Source organism: Mustela erminea, chromosome 14, assembly GCF_009829155.1.
Source record: "Mustela erminea isolate mMusErm1 chromosome 14, mMusErm1.Pri, whole genome shotgun sequence".
NCBI classification, from domain to species: domain Eukaryota; kingdom Metazoa; phylum Chordata; class Mammalia; order Carnivora; family Mustelidae; genus Mustela; species Mustela erminea.
The window spans coordinates 14,829,078-14,849,984 of NC_045627.1; the positions used below are offsets into that span (position 1 = coordinate 14,829,078).

Below are 20,907 nucleotides of genomic sequence, written 5' to 3' on the forward strand. Positions count from 1 at the left end.
GTGGCCTGGGAATTTGCAGACCTGACTTTTAACCATGGTTCTGCCACCAACAAACTGCATGATCTTGGTCAGTCACCTTCTCAGGCTCACGTTGTTGTTGTTGTTGTTGTTGTTTTTCATTTTTCAAATAAGACCAAAACAGATAACCTCGTGCCTGCACTACCATCCTGTAGGTCTATAAGGCCAGGAGGGCAGGAACCTCTGCATCTTTCTAGATGCCATCAACAATGGCAAATGGGGAATGGAAAATGAGGGGAGGAGCGGATGTTCAGGGAGGGGTGATGACAGAATTTCCTTCGCTATGGCTGGTGAGCCTTTCATCCCGACCATGCCCTCACAGACTCTCCAAAGGGGTGACATTTCCTGTGTAGCCTGGGTGCCCACCCCTCTCAGCTCCAGCTCACCTTGCTCTTCTTAAATTTGTCCCAGAACTTCCACCGTCACACAGCCTTCGATGCCTTCAGGATACTGTCATGCTTATACATAACAAAGAACAAATGAATACATAATAAATAATAACTGAGGGCCTGGGGAATGTCAGAGCCAGGAAAGGGCCTTGGTGGCTAGCTAGTACAGCCTCTTCCCTCTTCCACTGCACAAATGCGTTAACTGAGCAATGAAGGCCCTAGAGAATTGTCAAAGCTCCAGCCACACATTATTACATACACAACAAATACAACAGCAGCTAACAAAATGTGAGTTTCAGAATAATCACGTCGACTATTCAGGGCTCAGGAAATGCTTCCTGGGACCTTTTGACTTGGAGGGCTCAGGCACAGTCAAACGTGCCATGCTTTAACGTGCTTCCGAAGGAATGCTGGTCCCATTTCGGTATGTCCTAGATGTCAAGCATTGCCATCCCTTAGGCCCAAGTTTTCCCCGAGGTGCACCATGGTGCTTGGGGCCCCAGTTCCTTGGGCGTGGTTCTGGGTGCTCCCGAGTTGGAGTTCAGATGAGGGACAGCTTCTCATCGCTACACCTCTTGCTGCTGCCAAACACACAGGCTGAGCGGGGCCTGTTTTGTGGGGCCGCTGCCAGTGTTGAGCCCAGCATTGGTCACGGTCCTGTGCGTGGAAGCGACGGGGGCAGTTCTGGGGCAGCACCCTCGGGTAACCCAGCAGGGGTAGGGTTGCTGCCCCTCGAGTCGATCCAAGGGTGCTTTCCAAGGACATGTGCCCTGAGTTGGCTATCTCTGGAAAGGAGTGTTCTTTTGAAGAGGAAAAGTCGGTTTCAAGAACCCACCTTTGTGCACGTTCCCGTCTAATTTGGGTGGCCTTTCCAAATGTGTTGCTTAACTAAGATAGACAACTTGAGGTCACCCTCAGAAACATGGCCACAATCGCGCATGGGTGGGCAGTCCCCTTGCTCCTTATTATGCAGGCATAACAACGGGAACCCAAGGGCTCAGGGTTCATTCAGCAACTGGACCATGCGATTGATTCCTCCACGACTGTGGAACTCAACTAGCACCTTGACCAGCTGGATGGGGCTGGGATGAGGAACTCTTTCCCACATGCCAGAGAACACACACTACTCCACATGGTTCTCTGGAGACTTATGGGGACAATGAAGGACCTCGGTCTCTACCTGGAGTGGAGGGTGCACTTGGGGTGCCCTTATCTCTCAGACAAGTTTTCTCCCACTCACCAGCGACTCCTACTAACGAGGATCTTCCGGCAGGACCTCCAGTCAAAAGGGCTTCTTGCAATTGTTTCTTCCCTCCCAGTCCTACTGATCCAAGAAGCCACCCCTATTCAGGTACACTGGCAAAACAAAGGCTTTAGCTAAGCATCCAACTGCCCTCATGGGAAAAGGAACCTCCCAATTCATGCAGGGACAGCTCCTGACTCTTAAGGACTTGGATCAGCTCCAGAGTGTCCCAGAGAACAAAGGCCACCAAACCATGACAGCAGGCCCATGATATTACCAAGTACCACCTTACACTTCCAGATATGCCTGAACTAACACCCGAAACCAGCCCAACTGGAAACCCAGCGATCCTTAGGCCTGGACCCGACTGCTCTACGCCCATGGCTCCTAACTCTGGAAAGGCTCTGAAGTCCACCACACTGCAGATGGCCCTACGAAAATGCGGAGGACAGGTGCTTTAGCAATGGCAACAGTTTCAGGGAAAGGCGGTAAGAAGAACCAGGAGTGCTGTCATCAGTCAAACTCGGACTGCTGAGGCCAAAGCCTGTCAGCAAACATGTCTGCCCCCAAAGCAGAGATCCTAGTGCCCACCTGTTGGTTCTCATTGGCAACAAATCATACAAGCATTTATCCGGACTCCGACAGGCTTCCTCATCCTCGTCCCCCCTGAAGCAATTGACAGAAAAGTCTCTTCTTCCCAAGCCAGAACCCGCCAACCCGATATGGGCCTGAAATGCTTGCACATTCACAGAATGGCCCTCCCAACCCAAGGAGCCCTTGAAAGCCTGACTGCGGTTCAAGGAGACTCGGGATTCGATAAGGGACCCTAGCTGGGACGCAATGGCCATGAAGCACTAACCTGGACCCATGGCTTCCCCAAGCTCCATAGGCCACCAGACATTTGGCCTGGGCCAAATGCGTGGGCACATCATGAAAACAATCACCGACCCAGCTGACCTTCCCCATTTTAAGCAACGGTGCACAGGTGCTCTGTTCCACTGACGTGGCCACCTAGCATCCATCGTTTCCCCTCCTTGGGAATGGAGGATGTCGTGGGGCATGGGGAAGTCCTTACTGAGTACACAGTCAAGGCCCACCGTGTCACCCCAAACAGGATATCTTGGTGAAATATGGGAATGATCCCAACGCATAAAGCAGTTCTACAGAACACAAAGGCTTCAGAGATGGTAACTGCTGCACATGGTGGAGCCTGTGCCCATCGAAAGACACAATGCTGTGCATACATTCCCCATGATCTCAAAGAGAACTCTGGGTTCCTACCAGACACCACTGCTCAAATCCCCACTTCCAAGGATTCCTCTCCTTAAGGACTGGCTCAACTCCTGGCCTGGGGGAGGGTTCTCACCCACTATCAGAGGACTATTCATGGGGATTCTCCGTCTCTTCCTTCTTCTAACCCCGTTGTGTTGTTTCCCACCCCCTGCCCTGTCTCTGCAGGTGGTTCCAGGAATCCTTCACTGCAGTAACTTCCAGAGGACAGATGGTCCTTTCCGCTCAGGAAGATCCAGTCACAAGTTCTCCCCTGCACTCAGTGGCCTCTTCCTTTTACAACTCTGAAAGCAGAGGCCTCCCCCAGCAGGATCTCCCCCACCTGACAAACAACGACCCACACAGAGGGACAGCTCTACGCCCCTATTCAGCAGCAAGAAGTTACAGAAGATGAGACTGTCCTCCTTCAACAACCTTAACTGTGCAACGCTCTGCACTGGTCAGGGGCACACGAGGAGGGAGGAGAAGGCTAGCTGAGCACCAAGCAGGAGCTGGCACGCCACACCGCCCCCCAACCTGTGATACGGGGGACATCCCTCAGGTGCTCTGACTGCCCTGAAGGTGAGGAAAGGAAAAAACAAATTCTCCCCAGATGGAGATCAAAACCCAGCAAGACCGGAGTCTCCCTCATTTTGTAAAAGTCCTCATGATTCTGTAGGAAGAGGCTCGTTTAATGAGAGGCTAGCGACCTGCCAGAGGCCCAGATCTCCATTTCTTGAAGCCCTGATCTCTGTTTCCTGAAGCCCTGACATCTCCCTCCCCTCCATGACACTGAGGGAGGCTGAGGCCAAAGGAAATGTCCATAGGACAGAGTTTCTTTTCAAACCTGCAGTCCCTGGGATGGACCTATGAGAGGAGGAAGGTAACATTACTCCAGGAAGCTCCCCACCATCTTTCAATTCATGCCTTCCTAGCAGGAAAAACCACCTTCCCTTCACAATAGCAAAGCCTCCCATGTCCTGGGTGTCCTCTGTCCTCCTGCCAGTTCTTGCAAAACTTCCCTTTTGCCTAACCTCCCCCAATGCCATCCCAGAGAGTCAGCCTCCTGTCACGACCCCAGCAAGCAGCCCTTTCTACCCAAGGGTCGTATCCCTGTGCTTTAATAAAATCACCTCCTGCCAGCAAAGCCATCTCAAGTGCACCCTCGATGTATGTTCAAGAAAACCTTAACCTATCGATGTATGTATATCGTGCAAGGATGAATGGCCACAAGATTCAACAAACACATGGTTTGTGATCTACCTCTCATGTGTCCTTAATTCTACTAATATTGTCCTTACAAAGTACAAAGGATTTACAAATTAATTACATGGTTAGAAATATTTCTATTTACTTCACTTATTGTAGAACGACAGAGCTAGAGAGGGTGCAAAACAGTCGGGGTCGGGCAGAGAGGAAAAAGGAGAAGGGTGCCCAATACAAGGCTTGATATCCAGCATTCAGGGATCCTACCTCAGCTAAGGGCAGATGCTTACCCAACTGTGCCACCCGGGGGATGTCAAATTAATTTCATCTTTTACAAAGAAGCTCTTTGGAAGACCTGTTGGGATCAGGGCAGGAAAACCTCGACAGTTCAGCATCAGGCAGTGAGGGCTTCCTTCCCGACTATGAGAACATGGGAGCCAAGGGCTTTTCTCCACCACCAAGAACAGCTATGTATCTCTGGGCCTGAGAGGGTGTATGACCACGGCAGACATGGAAATACTCCCCGATTCGGTAGATTTTAGAACAGAAGGGGGTTCTTACGGTCCCTTCCATAAACACAATGACTATCCAGGACTGCCCAGGTTCTTTCAGTTAAGGGACCAACTTTTGGCTTTGGCTCAGGTAATGACGTCAGGGTTATGGGATTGAGCCCGTGTCAGGCTATGGAAGGCATGTGGAGCCTGCTGAAGTGTCTCTCTCATCCTCTGCAACTCCCACTCCGCCCACAAAAAGAAACATAGAGATAGAGATAGAGGTAGAGAGAGAGAGAGAGAGAGAGAGACAACGTGTGCAGAAGTCCACTCAGACATCCATTTGTAAAGATGCCCGGGATTCTTTGCTCTAGATGTATGGCCCAATGAAGCAAGTGTGGGCAGATAGTTGATCGTCGAGAGAATGTCTATTCAAGGTCAGGTTGCAATAACTCAGGATTCTGCTACCAGAGGCAACCTGGAGTTCAGAAGTATTTTGTGGGGCAGGGACTTGCAGAACCTTCTCCACATGTGCTACTAAGTCATCTTCCACAAGCAGCCAACTCTAAACATTCTGGTTCAGGGTACTTCTCCAAGTTAATTGACAAGGGGTATTTTTCCCTCCAGAAGAAAGACAGAAGCCGGCAAAAAAGATACCCCAGTCAAGGCCTAAACCTCAACCCTGGCAGGAGGTTCAGAACCATGACAACTTACAACTGTGATATACATCCACCAGGGAGATGACAGAGGTCACATTCCTGTATATTTTGCACTTGAATCTGCACTGAAGAGACAGATGCCAGATGCGTTGGATGCTGCCAATGAGGTCCAGTCACCTGAGGTTTGAAGCACCACCTGTAGAAACAGGGGGAGCTTTTAGTTGAGGTCTCAGGAACTGCACTTGGGAAGACACAATGTCACACAAAACTGAAAGCATGCCCCTCCCTTCCAGCAGAGAGCACAAACTCAAAGAGGCCAAAACCACAGAATCCCGAAATTTAAAGATTTAGCATTGCTGCTGGCAGACCTTCAAATGATACATGCACAGTCAGCTGGCTACCGGGAGTTCCATGATATCTTTGCCAGACCCAAGCAGGAGGATGTGGGCCAGGAAATGGCCCAGAGGTCAATCATCATGTGCAACTAGTGACAGGAGTCTAAATAAAGTTTCTGCTGCTCCCATAAACCGAACAGAAGATCTGCATAAACCCTATTTCAACTGCATTTTGCATGACCGTCCTAGGGTTGCTTACTTCTCCTTGAATCTTCATTCACCTTTGACATGCATTCTCATTCCTCTACCCTGTAACTTCAATGACATGGAACTCCCATTGGAGATATGCATATACTCTACCTCCTCAATGTCTTTTCTACTCTATGTGAGTGACTCTGTTAGTCTTGCTTCCTTTCTTTCCTCAAAACTCTATTTGGCTAAAATGAGCCTCTGGTCTTCCTTTCTAAGACATGCCTGTCATGGACCCTGGAACTCAAAAAAAGAAATAAGAAACCAACAACTAATCACCACCCAATATGAATGTAACCTATACCTTGGAGATCGAAGTTGCTTCACTCCTAACCAGAGACTATGCTACTGACCTAAAGGGCAAGCCCTCCAACAACCAGCTTCTAGAGGATTCTGGGATGATTTTGGGTATAGTTCCGATAGGATTTTCCCAATCTGAAAACACTGCCACCCTACAAAGAGGTCCCCAAAACTGATTATCAACTAAACAGATTCAGAGCTTCATGGGACCCATTGTGAGGCACATAAATGCCTGGCGGTGGTGGCAGCGAGTGCCAGTCCACATGGGTGATGGCTTTCAGTTCAACAGATTTGGGACGGTTTCTTAGATGCAAGGAGGCAGCCGCAAGCACACTTGGTTTCTTAGCATCTATTCTAAGCCTGGCAGGCATAGTGACAGACTGTTCCATACAGATTTTGAAACCCTGCTGTGCTGGAACTTCTCATGAGGAATCTCTAGAGTGAACTTTCAGTAGTGTGTCCAGGCCAAAGCCAAGCGCAATACTCCCATCAGACTTGACTGCAATACCTGTCGACTTGGGTGGATTCCTCTTCTTGAGGTCCCCCAAATATCCTGAGGTTCCTATACCTGCCAACAGGTAACATTCCCTACTCATCTGGCAAGGCTCCTGAGCACTGTGTCATCGAGGTGTGAAGCCGCTATTGCCAAGGGGCTCCACAAAGTCACCCTTAATTCCTGAAAATTGTCTGGTCATTATCTGAGTCTATACACATTACTGTCAAATTGGACATTTCACTCAATCCCTTGGTAAAATAACCAATGTTTCTAGCGGTGTCCTGTTACAGGAAAAAGGTGCTTGTGCTGAACTTGTGCTAATAATCCTAAGTACCTTGGAAGAAAGAATTATCCCTGAGAGTTTCTGAATGATGGAGGGTTCAGGAAGGGAGAGAAGTTAAATTTTCCCATTTGTTCACGCAGAAATACTTCATCACATTTCTGTAGATCATGGATATTTTCAGATACAGTTTCCCTAAATCTGGAAGAAGAAATACTAAAGAACCAGCAACATTTCAAACAAGAGTCACAAAGGTAGGCTCATGTTCCTCAACTCACTCAGTTCCCCTTTACTAATTCTTGATTGGCTTGAATGCAGCTTTTCCATGAGTTCTGCAAACCCGTACCCAGTTGAGTTTGAGAATTTTCACGATCAGACACTAAGACCCCACAAGACACATCACCGTGTATAGTCACAGGCATTTAATGGAAAAGTAGGGATAAAAGGCCTGTGGACACACACTTAATGAAATATATTTTCACCTAACATAGAAGGCAAGACATCAACATGGAAGCAGAGAGGCCACAAGACCTGCATCCTCGTTGCCAGGGCATGGCGTGTCCATGAGTTTCCATATCTCCAAGCCAAATACGCTCATGTCTTCTGAGCTAAGGTTTCTGCTTCTAGAATTTTCTCCCAAGGAGAAAATCAGAGAGGTTGTAAAGGATTTGCAACAGCGTTTACGGAGGCTTCCTGGATAATGGTGAAGCCCTGCAGCTCACCACCTTGCCCAAGGCCCACAAACCTGTTCAGTGCCCCCTTTGCATCCACCATGGTCAGGCAGGTCTAGCCCCTTCTCCCCCGGTTGCACAGCACACCCTCTCCTGGTGTCCACCAGGTTGCTCAACCTCTGTGTTCCATGTCCTCAATGGATCTCTTTGGAAGAAGGTAACCCAGATAGTGGTGGAAAGAGCAAATATACTCCTTCCCACCTTTTCTCCGTCCTTGCACCCAACCAAGTTTCTGCAGAGACATGCAGATGGGGTTCTTCTTTTGTGGCACCTCCAAGAATCCCCTTGCACAAAACCTGAGCCTTAGCACTTAGCAGGCTATTTTGGTCTCTACCCCCACCGCCCACCTCAGCCACGGGGCAGCATTCCACCTGCCAGCCACCTCAGAAAGAACTCCCACACTCTAGTTAGCTGCTCTCTGTCCAACGCCCAGTTGCTGACCTAGACATTTGAAACTCCTTTCAAATGAGGAGGAGGAGGAGGAGACACACCCATGGCACCCAGGTGCCTGAGTGCACGCCACATCACACCATGTACTTCAGGGTTGTGGTGATGGCAGACTTCCCACTGTGTGCTTTTTGCCCTGAGACATGCCAACTCTCCAATGCAGCAGAGAGCACAGAGCCAGGCTTCAGCCCCCCAGTGACCTGGCTGGCTGCCGTGGCTGCATGAGCCTGCCTGCCTCCCTCCCTCCCTGGCTCCAGTCCTTTCCTATGAGCATCTTCCTGGTCCCTGGGACTCTGGCTCTGCTCCAGTGCCCCAAGAACCTGGGTGCAGGCTGTCAACAGGCAGTTGAGGAACCACAGACTCTGGCTGGCAGGCCCTGTGCTCCCCTCAACCCAACCACCGTGGTAACCAACGTGGGCCCAGGTGCCAGATCAGACTGCAGCCCCCCGCCTTCCTGCTCAAACACAGGGGGCTCTTCGGAAGCAAGGCATGTCAGCCCCAAATACCTGCTCCCTAACCCCCTTCCCACCAGCCGAATAACCCCTAGGGACAGATGTATAGAGAAGCCAACATAATCTACACTCCAGGCACTGCATTTCACTCAGCCTCTCATGGTACGCAGGTGGGTCAGAGAAGGATTCAGCATAACAGCACAAATAATGCTTGAGTAGTGAGCAAATGTGTTTCTCCCAGGGCGGCAACATTTCCAGATAGGCCTGGTTGTCAGTCTACCTGTGCTCCAGTAAAAGCCCTGCTCTGACATTGATGTGCAAGCCACAGACCAAGAGTACCTCTGCAGGTAAATGGGCCCAAATGTATCCTGGATCCTTTCATTTTGTTGTTTTGATTTTGCTCCAAAGTCCAGGGAGATAGCTCTGGGACATGGATGGGGCTCTCCATTCAAGAGCACAGGTGGTAAATGAGCCATATGTTCCCCTCAACACCACTCCTGGGACAGGCCAAGTCAAGCTACCACCCGTGTGCTACCCTGTGGCCTCAGCAGGGCCAAAGCACAGCCTGCTCCCTGGATGTTGAGAGAATAGGGATGAGCCACACATTCTGAAGCCAAAACTCTAAGGGAACTATGCATGTGGGCTGGTGGTAGCACAGAAACTGGCAGGTACCACGCTGTCCTGAGAGCCACGCAGGCTCTTGCCAGCCTTAGAGTGGGGGTCCAGTGCCTGCTCTGCATTCCAGATTGCCCCTGCTCTGTCCTGACTCAGACCTAAGCTGGAACCCTTGTGGTCCCTCCAAGTTCAGGTGGCATAAAAAGGGCCTATAGTAGTTGGGGTGCCCCTGGGAAGGGAACCCCCTGAGGCAGATCCTGGAATGAGGCTGGATGGCATATCAGGGGCTCACTGAGATGGGAACCCACAGCAGATTGCTGTGGGAACAGGGAGCCCAGTGTCTGTGGAGGGTGTCCACATCACTGCCTCAACAGCTGTGTCCCTGGCAAATGACTGAATTTGTCTGTGCCCCATGTCTTCTGTAGAACTGGATCTCACAGCTCTTTGTCCCCCAGAATTTGGTTGAGGATAAACCAAGACAATGAACAATAAGCACCTCACCAGGGCTTGGAACAGAAGCGCCATCCAGGAAGACACATCTCCCTAGGACTGCTTGGTAGGAAACCTGTTTTGGAACCCCTGCCTCAGCTGATCATGTGGTCTTGAACATCAGAGAAAAAGCACCTGGCTTCAGGGAGCCTCCCTCCAACATGGTGACTCAGAGCCACCCTGATCCAGTTACACAACCTCCTCTCCAGGGACATTCCTGCCTATCTGGTAAATATCAGGCTATGTAGATGCACTACCCTGCAAGCCCTGCCCCAGGAATCCTTGGGACCAGCTGTCTTCCCACATCACCAGGACAATGGACCTGGGCCTCTGGCCTTACCTCGCTTCTCAGTGGTGATGATGGTGGCCTCTAGGGGCTCCCCCAGCCCTGCCTCATCTTGATCATCAGCCTGAAGATGTACGCTGACTCTGGGTCCAGCTCGGTGGCCATGAATTTCCTCACCATAGCACCCATCTCCACTGTGGTGAACGTGCTGGAGTTGCTGTTGGCCAGGCAGTAGGCAATCTGATACCCTATGGGTGGGACAGGAGGGCCACGCATCAGTCTCATCACCCCGCTCGGACCCCAACTTCCCGCCACCACCACTCTGCCGTGTTTCCACCATGTCCTTCATCCTCTGCCAGCATCTGAGAGGAATGGCACAGCTGCAGTTGCAGATGGAGCCTCTGAGTGCTGGGCCCCCATGACTCTTGTTCCCCTTCATCCTTCCCACCACCAAGATATGGAAACAGTTTCATCTCTAGTGATTCAATACTTACATAAAACACCAGTACTCATCATATCAGCCATTTAAAACCTCCCAAAAAACCACGTTCCAGAACCAGATGTCTTTCATGGTAAATTCTACCATTCAGGGAAGGATTCATACCAGTCCTTTGCCTGCTTTTCCAAAAAACAGAAGAGAAAGCTTCTAAACCCACTTGCTGAGGCCAACATTACCCTGATACAAAAATAAATGAGGACACCCCAAGAAAAGAATCTTATAGTCCAATATCCCTGATAACTATAGATGTAAAAATGTCCAACAAAATACTAAAAACCCATGTTCACCAATATGCTGAGATGATCATATACTATGATCAAGTGGGATCTTGCAAGAATGCAACGATGGTTTACAGGAGCACATCGATCAAAGCGATATAGGACATTAACAAAATAAAGAATAAAAATGATGTGATCATCTTGAGAAGCAGGGAAGCATTTGACAAACTTTAATATCCGTTTGCAATCAAAATTCTCAACAGAGCACGTAGACCAGGAATATACCTCAACACCAAAAAGGCCATATATGGGCCACCTGGGTGGCTCAGTGGGTTAAAGCCTCTGCCTTAAGCTCAGGTCATTATCCCAGGGTCCTGGGATCGAGCCCTGCATCGGGCTCTCTGCTCAGCAGGGAGCCTGCTTCCCCCTCTCTGCCTCTCTGCCTACTAGTGATCTCTCTCTCTCTCTCTCTCAAATAAATAAGTAAAATCTTTTTTTTTAAAGACCTTATGCGACAACCACACAGATTATGTCACATCCCATACTGAAAAGTTTTAGCTGTTTCTATTTCCTCTAAGATCGCCGAAGTTAGGAACACTGTCACTTTTTCCTTGCCACTTTTACTGAACACAATATTAAAAATCCAAGGCAGAACAATTATGCAAGAAGATAATCAGAAGGCATCAAAACTGGAAATAAAAAAGTAAAATGGTCACTATTTGCAGATGATACAGAATATAAGGAAAACCTAAAAGAAGCCAATGAAAACTTGTTCAAACTATGACTAAATTCAGTAAAGGGACAGGATACAATATGACTACCCCAAAACCTACTGCATTTCTATACACTAATAACGAATCATCAGAAAATAAATTAGGAAGATCATCCCACCTTAAGTTGCATCAAAAAGAATAAAATACCCAGGAATACACTTCACCAAGAGGTAAAATCTTGTATAATTGAAAACTACAAGACAGTAAGGAAAGAAACTGAAGGCAACACACATAAACTGAAAGATATCACATATTCATGGGTGAAAAGAATTAATAGTGGTAAAATGTCCATACTTCCCTAAACCATCTACTTTGTAATTCCTATCAAAATTCCAAGGACATTTTTCACAGAAAGAGAACAGAAGGATCTAAAAATTTGTATGATGCCACAAAAGACTCTGAATACCAGAGCAATCTAGAGAAAGAAGAACCACACTAAAGGCATTGTGCTTGCTCTTTTCAGACTAATGACAAAGCTTGAGAATCAAAACAATCTAACATTGTCATAAAAACAGACACACACATCACCAGAAGACAGGAGAGAGCCCAGAAGTGAAACACACATCTATGGTCCGGGACCTTTATGACAAAAGAGCCAAGAATAAACGAGGGGGAAAAAACAGTCTCTGTCATCAATGGTGCTGGGAACACTGGAGAGCCACATGCAAAAGAACAAAACTGCACCATTTTCGTACACCATACACAAAATTTACCTCAAAATTTGTCAAATACTTGAATATAAGTCCTGGAACTATAAAACTTGTAGCAGAAAACACAGGATTTGGAAAGGTCCTTGACACAGGTCTTGGTAGTGGTGCTTTTAAGCTGATACCAAAGTAAAAACAAACAAAGAAGCAAAGTGTGGGCCTACATCAAACTATAAAAGATCCAAACAACAAAGGAAACCATCAACAAAATAAAACGGTAACCTAAGGTAAAACATTTGTAAATTATATATCAAGTAAGTGGTTAATGTTTAAAATATAAAGAACTCATGCAACTCAACAGCAAAACAAAACAAAACACACAAAAACACCAAAAACTCCACAAGTAATCTAATGTAACAGCAGCAGATGCAAATAGACATTTTCCTGAAGAAGAAATACAGATGGTCTACACGAACACGAAAAGATGCTCAACATCATTAATCATCAGGGAAATGCAAATCAAACCAGAATGAGGCACCACTTCACACCTGTCAGAAGGGCCATTACCAAAAACACAAGAAATAGCAAGTTTTGGTGAAGATGTGGAGTAGAGGAAAACTCTAGTGCACCATTACTAGGAGTATAAAAGGGTGCAGCCACTATGGAAAACAGCACAGAAGTTCCTCCAAAAAATGAGAAACAGAACAACCAAAGGAGCCAGCAATTTCCCTTCTGAGTATTTATCTGAAGGAAATGAAAACACTAACTCACAAAGGCATATTCACCCCTGTGTACACTGCAGGAAAATAACAACAGTGAAAATAAAGAAACAACCTAAATGCCATCAGTGGATGAATGAATAAGGAAACTGTGGTCCATAAACAGTGGAATTCTACTCAGCCATAAAAAAGGATGAAATCTTTCGATTTACAACATGGCGGCCCTTGAAGGCATTGTGCTAAGTAATACAGGCCAGACAGAAAGACAAATACTAGAAATCATATGTAGAACCTTACACCGACCCAGGCAGCCAGGGTCCTGGAATTGTAGCATCTTCCGATACTCAATGTATGGAGAAAGGGGAAACTAATTTAATCTATGGTATTTTGAGGGCTACGTATTTTTTGGTAAATGTAAAAAGTAAAGAACACATTCTTCAGGGTCACACACTCAGGACTATATCTAGTTCTAACATTTATCATGACACTGAGCAAATAACTTACCTTTTTAATTTAATTATTTATTTGAGAGTCAGGGGGACATAAACAGGGGGAGACATAAGCAGGGGGAGGGACAGAGGGAGAAGATGACTCCCCATTGAGCAGGGAGCCTGACCTGGGGTTCGATCTCAGGAACCTGGGATTATGTCCTGAGCCAAAGGCAGAAGCTTCAATGACTGAACCACCCCAGTGCCCCTACTTAACCTCTTTTCTGCCTATTTGCCCACCTCGGAGTATATTATGAATATTTGCTTTTAGAATAGCTTCTATTTAAACTTAAAAATAGTTTTTAGAATTGAGTGAAATGGAAATCACTTAGAATAGTACCTATGAGAGTAAGCCCTCAAAAAATGTTGTAAAAAATCTTATTCTGGGGGTACCTGGGTGGCACAGTCAGTTAGGCAGCTGCCTCTTGATTTTGGCTCAAATCAAGAACCCAAGCTCCTGGGAGAGAGCCCTGCACCAGGCCCCACACTCAGCGGGGATGCTGCTGGAGGATACCCTCTCTCCCTCTGACCCTCCCTTCTCTAGCATATGCTTGTGCACTCTCTTTCTGTCTCTACAATAAATACATATGTCTTTAAAAATCTTATCCTGAACATTTGGTGGTTGCGCAATCATTTTCATAATTGGGCAGTATCTCTTAGTTTATAAAGCACTTTTATACATATTCTCATATTGGGAGTCAGGATATGGTCATTGGAGAAGAATTTATTGTGTTTATTTACAGAGGAAAAAAAAAAAAGAAAACCAGACTTAGAGCAGGGGTCTCCTTTGTTCATGGCTGCAGAACTAACAGATGATCTTCTTATTTTCAGTTCCAATGGAGTAGAACAAGAAAAAATCCAAACACTGTAACAAGAGCCAATGAAGGGAACTACAACTGATAATGGAATTAATGCAGTAAAATGATGCAACATTTATAAATATTTACCCACCCAGCATGGAGCAACTAAATATGTAGAGCATATATGAACAAACCTAAGAGAAGCAATCAGCACCAATACCATAGGGAACTTTAATACCTCACACTTCCCTCAATGATCCCCCATCCAGACAGAAGATCACAAAGGAAACATCAGCCTCAGACAACCCCTTACTTGGATGGACTTGACAGATATACACATAATTCTCCATCCAAAAGCAGCAAAAGGAATATACTCCTCTCAAGTGCCCCTAGAACGTTCTCCACCTTAGGTCATATGTAAGGCCACAAGACAAGTCAATAAATTCCAGAAGCCTAGAATTTTCCCAAATGAGGACTGAAATCAAATCAATCATCTTTTCCAACCACAGTGGTATAGAACTAGAAATCAATTACAAGAAGTAAACTGGAAATTCATAAACACAGAGACTAAACAACATGCTACTGAACAATCAATTGGGTTCATGGACAAACCAAAATAGGAACACAGAAATACTTTGAGGTAAATGAAAAAATAATACAATGAAACAAAATTCACAGAATGCAGTAAAACAGGTTCTAAAATGGGGCACCCGATTAGTCGATTAGTCTAGTCGATTAGTCGGTGGAGCTCTGTGACTCCTGATCTTGTGGTTTTGAGTTTCAACCCCACACTGGGCATAGAGCTCACTTTATTTTTTTAAAGATGTCATTTATTTATTTGACACAGAGCTGGAGAGAGAGAAAAACTGACAGACTGAGCAAAGTGGAAGGAGCAGCAGGCAGTAGAAGAGGGAGAAAGGGGCTCCCCATGCTGACCAGGGACCTCATGCAGGGCTCAATTCCAGGACCCTAAATTCATGACTTGAGCCAAAGGCCAACACCTAACAGACCAAGCCACACAAGCAGCCCTTAGAGCCAACTTTAAAAAAAAGAAAAAGAGTTCTAAGAAGGAAGTTTATAGTGATACAGGCCTAACTCAAGAAACAAGAAACATCTCAAATAAGCAACCTAACTTGATACCTCAAGGAAACAGAAAAGAGCAAATAAAGTCCAAAGTTAGTAGAAGGAACACATCAGAACTTAAATAAATGAAATACAAACTAAAAAGACAACAGAAAGATATATATTAAAAATAAAAACACCAACAAGAATAACAGATCAACAAAGAGCTGGTTCTTTGAAAAGAACAAAGCTGACAGAGTCTCAGCCAGATTCAAAGAAAGAGGACTCATCATCAGAAATGAGAGAGATGTTCCCTGAAACCATTGATATGCAAAGGCTCTTAAGAATGTACTATGAACAATTACACCCCAACAAGCTGGATAATCCAAAAGAAAAGGATACATTTCCAGAAACATACAACCTACTAAGATTGAATCCTAAAGAAAAAGACATCTGAACAGACTAATGACCAGTAAAGAGATTAAATAAGAAATCAAAAACTTCCAACAAGCAAAAGTCCAGGACCCCATGGTTTCACCGGTGAATTCTACGAATCATCCACAGAAAAAAATGAATACCAATCCTTCTCCAACTCTGCCAGAAAAACAAGAGGAAGGAACGCTCCCCACCTCATTTTATGAGGCCAGCACGGCCCTTATCGAGACCTCCCAAGTATCTGTGATGAACACAAACATAAAAATGCTCACCCAAATATCTGCAAACCAAATTCTACAATACGGGAAGAGGTATGATACAGTAAGATGTATTTCAGGGATGCAATGGCGGTTCAACATCCACAAATCAAACAAATGTGCCACATTCACAAAACGAAGGATCAACATCATAGGACCATCTCAACAGATGTAGAAAAAGCATTTGATAGCGCTGCTACCAAATCACTGCCCCCCCGACCTGTGCTTCTGCCACCTGGCTGGTCCCCACACCCTGTACCACTGCCACCCCACTGTGCCATCCCCCACTACCACCCTGCTGCACCCCACACACCCACCGCTGTCCCTTCCACCCCCCCATTCCTGACATGCTGCTGCCACCAGCGCTGCCACCCTCCACCCTGCTACTCCACAGCAGTGCCCCTTTGTTCCACAATGGCTAACCCTCACCACAGCTGCCCTGCTGCCCTGCCTGTTGCAACTGATGCCCAGCTGTGCCACCCCCAGTGCCCTTACCACTCCCTTGTGCACCCCACAGGACTCTGCCACCCTGCTGCGCCACACTCCAGTGCTTCTACTTCCCTGGTGCCTGTGTTTCCAACAGCACCACCACTGCTACCATGGTCACCCTGCTCCTGCCCATCTCCACTGCCCCACCCAGCCCCCAAGCCATGCTGTGCCATTGCCATGTGGCTGCTGTGCCACTGGTCCCTCCCAACCACATCCAGGCCAATCCCTCCCCGCTTCGCCTCCCTGCTTTGCCTCCCCATCTGCTGCCACCTCAAGTCACTGCCTTCCTCTAATCACTGCTGCCTCACTGCCCTCCCCCCGCCATTTCTTCACTGCATACTCTCCCCTTGCTGCCGCGACTGTGCAGAGCCCCTGCCCTGCCCACACAGCTATTAACCTGATGCTCTTGCCCTGCTGGTCCCACCAAACACCCCCGAACTTCTCCCGCCTGTCGGCCCCCAACCCCTGCTCCAGTGCCACCAGATTCCCTCCCCGTTGACCTGCTGCTGCCGCTTGACGCATCCCAGCCTTCTCCCAATGCAGCTACTGCCTGGGTGCCCCCGCCTCGTGACCCTGCCATCCGCAGCACACCCCTCATACTGTCCACCTTATCACCACTGCTGCAGCTAAGCTGCTGCCCTGTGCCCGAGGCCACTGCTGACCTTCACTGTCCAGCCCCATTGACAGGCACTAAGGCCGTACCCTGCCCTTCGTGCCCTACCTGTGCAGTTGCTGTGCCGCTGCCTCCCAGATGGTTCTGTCCCCCCTTCTCTGCATGCCACCACCAACCGCCTGCCACCCCACATGCACCCGTGCAGCCGTGCTGTCCCACCCCGCCCACCACCATGCTCATTCCTGTCCTGATGCCCCACCACATTGCTGATACCACCCCCATCTGCTCTCCCCACACCCCCACTACCAATCCCCTGCCCCTCGCCGTCACTGCCCCCTTACCACTACCCTGCTTCTGATCTGCTGCCACCCTGGGTCCCACTCTTACCCTATGTCCTGCTGCTTCCCTGTGTTCTGCAGCTGCTGGTCTTCATAGCCCTGCCCTGTTGACTTGCATGACTGCCCCACCTGCCACGTTGCCCCCCTGCTATTCCTGCCCACCCCTCCCTGCAGCTACCACCTAGATGCTACCCCTGTCCCCCACTCCGGAGCCTTCCCGATTCCCTACCCCTGTTGCCGTGCTGCTGTCGCCCCATGAGTCCTACTCCACCTTCCCCGCACTGGTACCACCAGGGTGCCCCCACAACGTGAGCCGCTCCCACCACGCTGCACCACCGTCCACAGCGCCCCCACTTACAACCACCATTGCCTCTCCACTGCTACTCTGGGTCCACGCTGCTGCTGCTAACAGTGGTCCCACCCTGTAGACATGCACCAAGCCCAGCAAAGCCAGGCCCTTTGCTTTGCTGCCTGACACACCACACCATGACACTGAGACCCCACTCATACCCGGCTAGTCCTGCCCACCCCCAAGGACACTACCGCCTAGCTATTCCCCTTCCCCCACTCTGATGCCTCCTGGCTTCCAAGCGTGTGTCTGCCCAGCACATCCACCACCCCCCGTGTGGCTACCAGCTTGCTGCCCCCAAAAATGCACCCCTGCCACCCTGCTGTGCCCCCCCACAGGCCACCTCACTGCTGAGCGGCCTCTGTACTGTGCCCCGGCCTCTGCTGTGCTTCGCTTCCCCACCTCATTGGCATGCACTATGAGCAGGGCCAGCAAGCCAGCCAAGCTGTCTCTGTGCTGCTGCCTCAGGGCTGTTCCCACCCTCCCTATGCTGCCCTGCCGCCTCTAATCCACCTACCCCCTCCAGGTGCCACACTGCTGACCCCCTCAGATGGCACACAGCTCCCGACCCACGGCCGCTACCCCTCCCTGCACCACTACTGACTGGTTGCCCCCTCCCCCGACTCTGGTGACCCCAGCTCTCTCCCCCACTGATCCCGCCCCCATACGTGAGCGTTTTCACCTCTCTGACACCTCCTGGCACCCTTGCAGCCCTGTTACCCTGCCCACCACGCCAAAACACTGGCCTCCCGATGATGCCAGCCTGGTCCCTGACCTCCACCCACCACCACCGCCTAGCTGCTTCCCTCTCCCCTGTCTCCATTGTCTCCTCGCTGCCAGCCACATTACCGTGCTACTAGCGCCCTATTCACCACCTCACCGTGCTTCTACCACATTGCAACCACCCACATACACCCCTGTCTTCCTTACCTCAGCTGCCGCCGCTCCACTGCGGCCCTGTGCCCCAGGCCTCTGCTGCGCTTCACCTCCCCACCCCTTGATGCGCACGATGGGCCCGCCCACCACCCCCTCCTAACTGTTGCTGCCCCGCTGCCTGGGGCTGCTCCCACCCCCTTACACCCTCACCCCCTCACCCCCTCTGCTGCCGCCTAGATTCCGACCATCCCCCACAGGTGCCACGCAGCTCCCACCCCTCCCTGTGCCACTACTGTATGTTCCCTTCCCCGCCTCTGGTGAGCCCTGCTCCCTCCTCCGTGATCCTGTCCCCCTACCTCAGTATTGCCTCCCAGTTGCAAACCTCTCAGGCCCATGCAGCCCGGCCCACCACCCATTGACATTGACGCCACACTAATGCCCGGCTTGTCCCGCCCCCAACCCCCCCACTACTGCCTGACGGCTTCCCCTCCCCCCTGCTCCGTTGCCTCCCTGCTGCCATGCATGTTACCGCTACTTCCGCCCTGAATATCCGACCACCTCCCTGCGCCTCCTCCACATTGCTACAGCCACATGCGCCCTGCGACCCTGCTGTGCCCCTCAACCTGCCCCGCTTACCTCAGCTGCCGCAGTTCCGCTGCGGCCCTGTGCCTCAGGCCTCTGCGGCGCTTCTCTGCCCTGCCCCCTTGGTGCACATGATGGTCCCGCCCACCACGCCCACCCCCCGCCGTTGCTGCACTGCTGCCTGGGGCTGCTCCCATCCCCTCATCCACTCTGTTGCCTAGATTCTACCCATCCCCCAGAGGTGCCACATGGCTGCTCCGCTCGGGTGCCATGCAGCTCCCACCCCTCCCTGTACGACTACTGCCTGCCCCCTTCCCCGCCTCTGGTGACCCCTGCTCCCTCCTCCGTGATACCGTCCCCCTACCTCAGTGTTCTCTCCTGGCTGCAAACCCCTCAGGCTCATGCAGCCCAGCCCACCACGCCCTGACATTGACGACCCGCTAATGCCTGGCTTGTCCCGCCCCCAACCCCCCACTACTGCCTGACGGCTTCCCCCTCCCCCCTGCTCCTTTGCCTCCCCGCTGCCAGGCATGTTACCGCTACTTCCGCCCTGAATATCCACCCCCCTCCCAGTGCTTCCTCCACATTGCTACAGCCCACATGCACCCTGACACCCTGCTGTGCCCCTCACCCTGCCCCCCTTTCCTTAGCTGCCACCGATCGGATGCGGCCCTGTGCCCCAGGCCTCTGGGGCGCTTTGCTGCCCTGCCCCCTTGGCGCGCACGATGGTCCCGCCCACCACGCCCGCCCCCCGCTGTTGCTGCACTGCTGCCTGGGGCTCCTCCCATCCCCATGGAAGCAAACGAATGTTACAAATTAAGGCTACTTTTTGTTGTTCTGAACAATCAACAGATAAACATTTTCTATCACACCACTCTTCATAATAGTGAATTCTATACAATTCTGTTATTAAAATGGCTAAAAGGATAAAATTATGTTTTAAATGTCATGTAAGTGGACTTCAGAGTGAGATATGAAAAAGTCAAAGAAATAACAATCCTTGAAAGAAAGTGATGAAAATGGAAGAATTATTATTTTCTACCAGAGGATATTCTCTTAAGTAGAGGAAGAATTTTGATATATAAGGCATATGAAATGCGCCATTGTAGTAAATTTTGTATTGTATGTATGTAAATTGACACAAAATAACTAGAAGTAACATACCATGAATAGATAAATTCTGTTCCAGGAACACAGGGCATTCTTGTTCCAAAAAATATATATATAAATCTACTCTTATTCATCAATTGGTGAAGTATGAAAATAACAATTATTTCAATAGATGAAGATAAAGCATTTGGTTAAAAGTGTTAGTAATTAGATACAATGGATAATGGCATATGCAAGCTACATATAGAAAAACTCAATAATTTCTTTTGCATAAGTAAATTATAGTTACAAAATGTAATCATTACATATGACCAACAAAAAATGCTTGATTTTATAAATACAAACATAAATCTGAAATATGCTGCAAATATTAACCAGATAACATACTGTGAGTTATTTTTATTTACTCCTTAGAATTTTTTCTATGTTTAAAATTTCTCTACAGTGAAACATCAAGACTACGTAGATTATGAAAAGGAACATAGAGACCAGACCTCATTCACAACAGCAACAAAAACTTGAAAAATATCCAAGAGTAGCTTTATTTTTTTAAAGATTTGTTTATTTTAGAAAGAAAAAGTGTGCGTGTGTGTGTGTGTGTGTGTGTGAGAGAGAGAGAGAGAGAGAGAAAGAGACAGAGAGAGAGAGAGAGAGAGAAAGGGGGGATGGGCAGAGGCAGAGAATTTTCAAGCAGACT

At 48.9% G+C, this 20,907-nt stretch overlaps 1 long non-coding RNA gene across 4 annotated transcripts; it reads right to left on the reverse strand.

Moving 5' to 3' along the window:
• Positions 1-4,708: 4,708 nt before the first annotated feature.
• Positions 4,709-19,886, reverse strand: LOC116573480. 4 transcript variants are annotated; one of them, XR_004278818.1, is made up of 5 exons: positions 19,465-19,886; positions 10,010-10,203; positions 7,681-7,811; positions 7,467-7,568; positions 4,709-5,471 (listed from the first exon to the last, which is right to left on the reverse strand). It is a non-coding gene; the product is annotated as an uncharacterized LOC116573480 (long non-coding RNA). The 4 variants fall into 4 exon arrangements; XR_004278817.1 differs by having other exon boundaries at positions 7,467-7,811; XR_004278819.1 differs by lacking the exons at positions 7,467-7,568; positions 7,681-7,811 and having other exon boundaries at positions 4,710-5,471.
• Between the last annotated feature and the right edge of the window lie 1,021 nt (positions 19,887-20,907).